Consider the following 7464-nt stretch of genomic DNA (forward strand, 5'->3'; position numbering starts at 1 on the left):
CTCCCCTCCTCCCCCCGGGGCCATTTTTTTGCTCTTCTTTACACCCCCAGCATTTAGCGCTGTGCCTGGGACATAGAAGGTGCTTAATAAATGCTTACTGACTGACTGTACCATGCATCCTGGGATAGGAGCTTCTATAGAAGGTGCTAATAATCAAACTTTCATTCAGGCTATTTTCCTGGACAATGATTGAATCAGTCAGCATTTTTTAACTATTTACTTCTAGACATCCTAAGCATTTGGGAAAAAAACCCAACCAAACAACAAACAAACAAGCAGACACTCCCCTTCCCCCCAACAATCTATGCTCTTAAAGAGCTTACATTCTAATGGGGAGGAGGGAAAAGGAACACACAACCTATGCTATATATAGGTGTACATAGGGTGTCCCCAAGAATCTTAATTTAGTTTTAAGCTTTAATAAATTCAGGCAGATAAATGCTAAAAATTTACAACAAATGTCCTTTAAAAGTTTATTTTCCCCATTTCCCCCATTTATTTACGTTTGTAAATTTTGAATAACACATTTTCAATTTTCTTTTGCTTTTTTGAATGGCACGTCCTCAGATTGGCTGTTTAATGGAGGAGGTCTTTGTACTTGCCACCTTGGATACCTGATCTATCTTCATTAGATTTTTTCTTGTTGAGGGTCATATCAAAACTGTCATATCTGCCTCAAAAGCCTCATTTTGAGAGTGATCTTAAGACTGGGATTACATATGCATTTTTTTCAGTCACTGAGCAGCAGCTGACGAAAGGTTTCGCGAAGTTCAAAAATTGACTGGAACAATGAAGTATAGCAAAAAATGGCTATTATTTTGAATCTGAATAAGAAATACTCAGTATTTTAAAATTTTAAGTAATCAGTCTTCCAAACATTATTTTTGGTATGTTTGTAGTATTTACACTTCAGAAGTTATTAAAGCTTGAAACTGCACTAAAAAATTTGGGATACTTTAAAACACATTCACAGTAGATAGATGGTAATCTTGGGGGCAGCTAGGGGGCACAGTGTCAGGAAGATCCGAGTTCAAATTTGACCTTAGACGTGGACTAGCTGTGTGACTCTGGGCAAGTCACTTAGCCCTGTTTGCCTCAGTTTCCTCATCTGTAAAATGAGCTGTAGAAGGAAACAGCAAATTGCTCCAGTACCTCTGCCAAGAAAACACCAAATGGGCTCATGAAGAGTTGGACATGACTGAACAACACCAACCACAAACACCACCATGAGAACAATCACAGCGACAACAGATCTTAGAGGGGAAGACATGACCCCAGCAGCCACAGGGACAGGGAAAGAACTCTAGCAGAAGGTGACATACTTGAGATGAATCTAGAAATTCTAAGGGAATTCTAAGAGGCAGAGATGAGGAGGTGGATCCTTTGTCTCCAACAGCCATCAGTCAATAAGTCAATAATTTTCTCATTGAGTTCCATCCTCAGTGAGTCCTTGAAGTTCTTCAATTACGTCAATGACCTCTGAAGTCCCCTCCATCTCAGGGATTGTGAGAATTTTGAGAAATAGGACAAGAGAAATTGTTACAAGAGGCTGCTGGGAAACAAATTTTTTTTTTAAAGATAGAAAAGACCAGGGAACGTCAAGTGCTTATTGCCTCCTTTGTCTCCTTTACCTTCTCACCAAGTTAGTCATCAAATCCTTCTTCATAATGTCTTTCACATCAATTCTTTCCTTTCCATTCCCAGAAAAATCATCCAGTCACCAGTTATAGACCATTCATCACCTCACAGACCATTGTATCAGCATCCTCACTGGTCTCTGTGGCTGGTGTTAACCTCCCTCCCCTAACACTCCTTCTACCCTCTTCCTACACACTCTCTCTCTGCTGTACTTTATAAAACACACTTTTATTCTGTTTCTTTCCTGGCAAAGAGCCCATGACAGCTCCCCAATGCTCATAGCATCAAGTCCTATAACTTTAAAGTCTCTGCAAGGGTATTACCCCAAACCTGGCTTAGCTAACTTGGTATTTCCTATGCTTCCATTAGATTTGGAGTTTAGGATTGGCTTGTCTTTTCTTTGCCTTCCCAGAGCTTATCACAGTTCTCGGCACATAGTAGGCACTTAATAAATATTTGTTGGCTGATTTGCCAGCTGTTTCCCTTTCCCAGATAACTATTTATTTGATCGACTTCTCCTACACAGGTGGTGGAAACCTGGGGTCTCAAGGCTTCATGTGACTGACCTTCAAGGTCCTTTGGTGAGGTTTTTTGACTGAGTCCAAGTTTTACAAAACAAATGCTTATTTTTAAAGGAGATTGGGGTTACATGGAATGGGGTCACGAAAAGTCTGGCATGAATGAAACAAGTGAACAGCATCTGCAAAACTTAGTTGTGTACATAATAGGTGTTTAATAATTGTTCTTAATAGCAATCATGCACACAAATGCTTAAAATATTGTGCATATAATTGCATAATAATTATTAAATTGTATACATAGTAATTGTCCATGTAGTAATAGCTTAATAATTGTTTAATTGAATTCAGGAGGTGATGTGGTAGAGTGGAAAATGCGCCTCGTCTGGAATTAGAGCCCCTTCTTTCTACCTCCTACAGCTTACAACTTGTACATCCTCAAGCAAGTTACTTTTCTTTAGGACTCAGTCTCCTAATCTGTAAAATGGACTACATGATTTCTAAGATCTCTTTCAGTTCTAAGTCTGTGTTTCTGTGAATTCATAGTTTTCATCACTGACTGAGAGTCAAAGGGATCCTCTATTCTGTACAACACCAGCCTCTGAAACAGATGCCGCCCATCTTCAGGATGAGCATAATGACCGCATTCCCCTTTAGTGACACTAAATTTCATGCGATGAAATTCCAGTTTTTGGTAGCTGGGGGGTGGAGGGAAGGACTCCTTTGATTACTTGCATATTTTAATAATCTGAGAGTATATCTTCCTGGAACTAGTGAAATGCAGGCCAATGTAGTCTATGTGGACAGTTTCCAACAGACAGTTGTTGCAATTTTCAATTTTCAAAAGATTCCTCCAATATGGATTTCCATTCAATGGAACCTTAGTCCAGTTCAGTTGTTCCACAAGGAGTTGTTAAGGACTGCTATGTGCCACACACTGGGCAAGCAGGGATGAAAACAAGACTGTCCCTGACTTTGATGGGGTTACATTCAATGAACATGCAAAAAAACAGTATAGTAAATACAAAATGGAGGATGTCTCAGAAACCTTAGTGCAGTTTTAAACAATAATAGTTTAGAACTGCCCTAAGGCTTTTGGAATACCCTCTATATAAAAAATAAAGAGTAATTGCTGGTAAGGAGTAGAACACTAACAGCTAAAGGGAAGGCCTCTTGTAGAAGGAGCCACTTAAATCATGTTAGTAATAATATTTTGGCTTGGAATCAGAGGTCCTAATCTTATTGGGTTGATAAAAAAACATAAATCACACCTGTAGGGGTGGATGGTATTATGGACCACATTTGAAAATAGAGAATTTCCTAATTATCCACTACATAACAGAAATAAATTAATTTGTCACATTTTCTGGAATTGGTTTTAGATATTGTCTGGTTTGACCAACTCCCTTATTTTAGAGGAGGAAACTGATGACCAGGGGAGTTAAATGATTAGCCCAAGGTCACAGAACTAGTTAGTGGCAAAACTGGGATTTGAATCTAGATCTTTTGATCACAAGGTCATAGCATTTTCCTTTATGACAACAATTTTTTCTATGCTCTAGACCTGTCATTTCATTGGCATGATGAACTCTCAGGAAAGAAAGTCCCACTATTAATGAAGATGGGTCGCCTCCTCCTTCCAAAATAAAATGAATATGGATACTTGTTCTCCAATTTATAAAGTTTTGGAGAATTATATGATGTCACTGAGAGGTTAAGAGGCTTGCCTCAGTTCATATAACCTAGAATCCAGGTCCATTCCTGCCTGGAGAGGGGTTCAATTATGAAGGACTTTGAATGCCATGAGATGTTTTCATATTTGACCTCAGACCTATACTAGTTGGGTGACTCTGTGCAAGTCACTATTTGCCTCAGTTTCCTCATTTATCAAATAAACTGGAGAAGGAAATGGCAAACCACTCCAGTATTTCTGCCAAGAAAATCCCAAATAGGGTCTTGAAGAGTCAGACACGACAGAACAACAACAATTCATGACTGGGAACCATTGGAATTTGTCTCATTTAAATTTAATAATCTTAAGTTATGAGTTGTCATATATAAAGTGAATTAAGAAAATAATACATCAAAGAGATTATTGATCTAGGAATTACTAAAATTATTGATAATTTGCTTATAGATTCACAAAATTACTATACTCAATAGACACAAGCAGTTTATTTTACAATGATCTTCAACATGAGTCAATAGTTGTTTGCTTTCCACATCGAGTTGAGTGCTACAGAGGGGAACCATCTTGGTAGGAGACAGCCCTCTTCAAATAGCTCTCCTTCTGGTATTATTACTGGAGTCAGCTTCAGACTGATTTGCTCTCCTCTGACTCTGCTATAATATGCTGAACCCAACCTGGTCTATCTGCCAAAATCAGAGCATTTATTATGAAAACCTGTGCTTTGAAATGGCTGTAATTGCGTTTCAAAGTCATTAGGCTAACCCATCATTGAACAGCCTCTAAATTGTTCCTTTCCAGCTTCATCACTCAGATCCAAGAAGCCTATTGAGACTCACCTAGGAGTACAATAGCACCCGTCACCTGCTTCTGCTTTTGCTATGTTGTCCCAGGGACATTCTTATCTTAAGACTGGCTACAATGTGCTCCATTCATTGTACACTAATGATCATATCTTTATGATGTGGGATCATATCTTTATCAGTTAGTCATCAGAATGAACAGATTTCTAGCTGCTTAAATTTATAGCTGACATTACAATTCAAATGGAATATTCAGCAAGGAACAACTGAAGCCAATTAGTTTATTTAAGTTGGCAAAAATGATTTCTCTGAGGTATGCGCTGCCTCCTCCCCTATGCCTTAGGATTATAAAGATCCTTCTTCTTAGCTAATTTGTTTATTCAAAAAACCACATTAATTTATTTTCAAAAGCTTTAGTTTCCCTTTTCCCTCCCTCACACTACAGCTATTTCCTCTTAATTATGCCTTCCCCTATTGAAACTTCCTTTGTCATCCAGAAAGAAAGAAAAAAAGCACATTTAAGCAGAATCTATTGATGGGTCTAACACTTTATGTTGATGGTAAGCAACACTTTATGTCTATAGGCCCCATCACTAGACTGAGAGAAGGAAGGTGATATCTTTTATCAGGAATCTGATACCCAGATTGGCCATGACAATTCATTGGCATTTGCCAGTCTTTTAGTGTTGTTATTGCTTCCATAATTGCCACTGTGTGTGTGTGTGTGTGCGCACACACACACACACACTCTTGGTTTGGCTTTCCTGGCTGTGCCTCACTTTTCACACTCTCCACATTTACTCAATTGAATTTTCAATAAGCATTTATTAAGTATCCCCTAGCTGAAAGACTCTTTGTGATACTGGACAAACCATTTATCCTCCCAATGCCCAAGGCAACTCTTTAAGACTGTAAATGGCTGAGCTGGTGCAGATTTGTATTGGTAGAGGAAGTGTCCTAATTGCATGTTCTCTATACCAATGAAATTCCCATCCATGTGTTAGAAGTTGCTAGGACTTAGGAGCAAAAAGAGAAAGAGAAGACAGTCCCTGCCATGAAGGAGGGCATTTTCTTTTTTTTTTAATTAAATCATTTATTTTTAGTTTTCAACACTCACTTCCATAAGTTTTAAATTTTCTCCTCCTCCCTTCCCTCTTTCTCCCCAAGATCGTTTGCAATCTGATATGGGCTCTGCACATGTACACCTATGAAACACATTTTTGCATTAGTCATGTTTCATAGAAGAATTTTCGTGAGTGAGAAAAACCATGAGAAAGAGAAAAAAAATAAAAATCAAATCAAAACAAAAAAGAAAATAGTCTGCTTCATTCTCCATTCTGACTCCATAGTTCTTTCTCTGGATGTGACTGGCATTTTCCATCATGTGTCCTTTAGAATTGTTTTAGGTCCTTACATTGCTGAGAAGGGCTAAGTTTATCAAAATCAGTCCTCATATACTGTGGCTGTTACTGTGTACAATATTGTCCTGCTTCTGCTCACTTCACTTAGCATCAGTTCATATAAGTCTTTCCAGGTTTCTCTGAAGTCTGCCTGTTTATCATTTCTTACAGCACAATAGTATTCTATTACATTCGTATACCACAACTTGTTTATCCATTCCCTAATTGATGGACATCCTCAAGATTTCCAGTCCTTGGCCACCACAAAAAGAGCTACTATAAATATTTTTGTATGTGTGGGTACTTTTTCCATTTTTATGATCTCTTTGGGAAACAGACCTAGAAGTGGTATTGCTGGGTCAAAGGCTATGCACATTTTTATAGCCCTTTGAGCATAGTTCCAAATTGCTCTCCAGAATGGTTGCATCAGCTCACAGCCCTACCAACAATGCATTAGTGTTCTAACTTTCCCACATCTTCTCCAACATTGATCATTTTTCTGTTTTGCCATGTTAGCCAATCTGATAGGTGTGAAGTGGTATCTCAGAGTTGTTTGGATTTGCATTTCTCTGATCAATAGTGATTTAGAGCATATTTTCATATAATGACAGCTTTAATTTCTTCCTCTGAAAACTGCCTGTTCATATCCTTTGACCATTTATCAATTAAGAAATGACTTGTATTCTTGTAAATTTGACTCAGTTCTCAATATATTTTAGAAATAAGGCTTCTGTCAGAGACACTGGTTGTAAAAATTCCCAGTTTTCTTCTTCCCTCCTAGACTTGGTTGCATTGGCTTTGTTTGTACAAAAACTTTTCAATTTAATGTAATAAAAATTATCCATTTTGCATTTCATAATGTTCTCTATCCCTCGATTGGTCATAAAGTCCTCCATTCTCCATAAATCTGACAGATGAACTATTTTTTGCTCCCTTACTTTGGTTACAATATCAGCCTTATACCTAGATCATGTACCCATTTCGACTTTATTCTGGTATATAGTGTCAGATGTTCGTCTATGCCCAATTTCTGCCATACTATTTTCCAAATTTCCCAGCAGTTTTTGTCAGTGAGTTCTTATCCCAGAAGCTGGTGTCTTTGGGTTTACCAAACAGTAAATTGCTATAATCATTGACTACTGTGTCTTGTATACCTAACCTATTCCACTGATATGCCTCTGTATTTCTTTTTTCTTTTTGTTATGTTTTTTACCCCTCTATTTCTTAGCCAGTATCAAGGGGAGAAGGGTATTTTCTACTGGGGGATGCAGCATCTGTGCAGATAAAGAAATTCACAATATATGTACAGTAATTTCAGGGGTGATAATGATAGCCCTAACAACCCAAGTCTTTTCTTTCTCCCTCCCTCCTTTCCTTCCTTCCTTCCTTCCTTCCTTCCTTCCTTCCTTCCTTCCTTC

At 38.0% G+C, this 7464-nt stretch overlaps 1 protein-coding gene across 2 annotated transcripts in view; it reads left to right on the forward strand.

Moving 5' to 3' along the window:
* Nucleotides 1-7464, forward strand: part of LOC138158698 (adhesion G-protein coupled receptor D1-like) — a 476877-nt gene that overhangs the window by 269702 nt on the left and 199711 nt on the right. The gene's annotated exons all lie outside the window — the stretch shown is intronic.

Source organism: Petaurus breviceps, unplaced genomic scaffold (assembly GCF_028583685.1).
Source record: "Petaurus breviceps papuanus isolate PSGF00001 unplaced genomic scaffold, PetGlider_PUasm1.0 101, whole genome shotgun sequence".
In the NCBI taxonomy this organism is placed as follows: domain Eukaryota; kingdom Metazoa; phylum Chordata; class Mammalia; order Diprotodontia; family Petauridae; genus Petaurus; species Petaurus breviceps.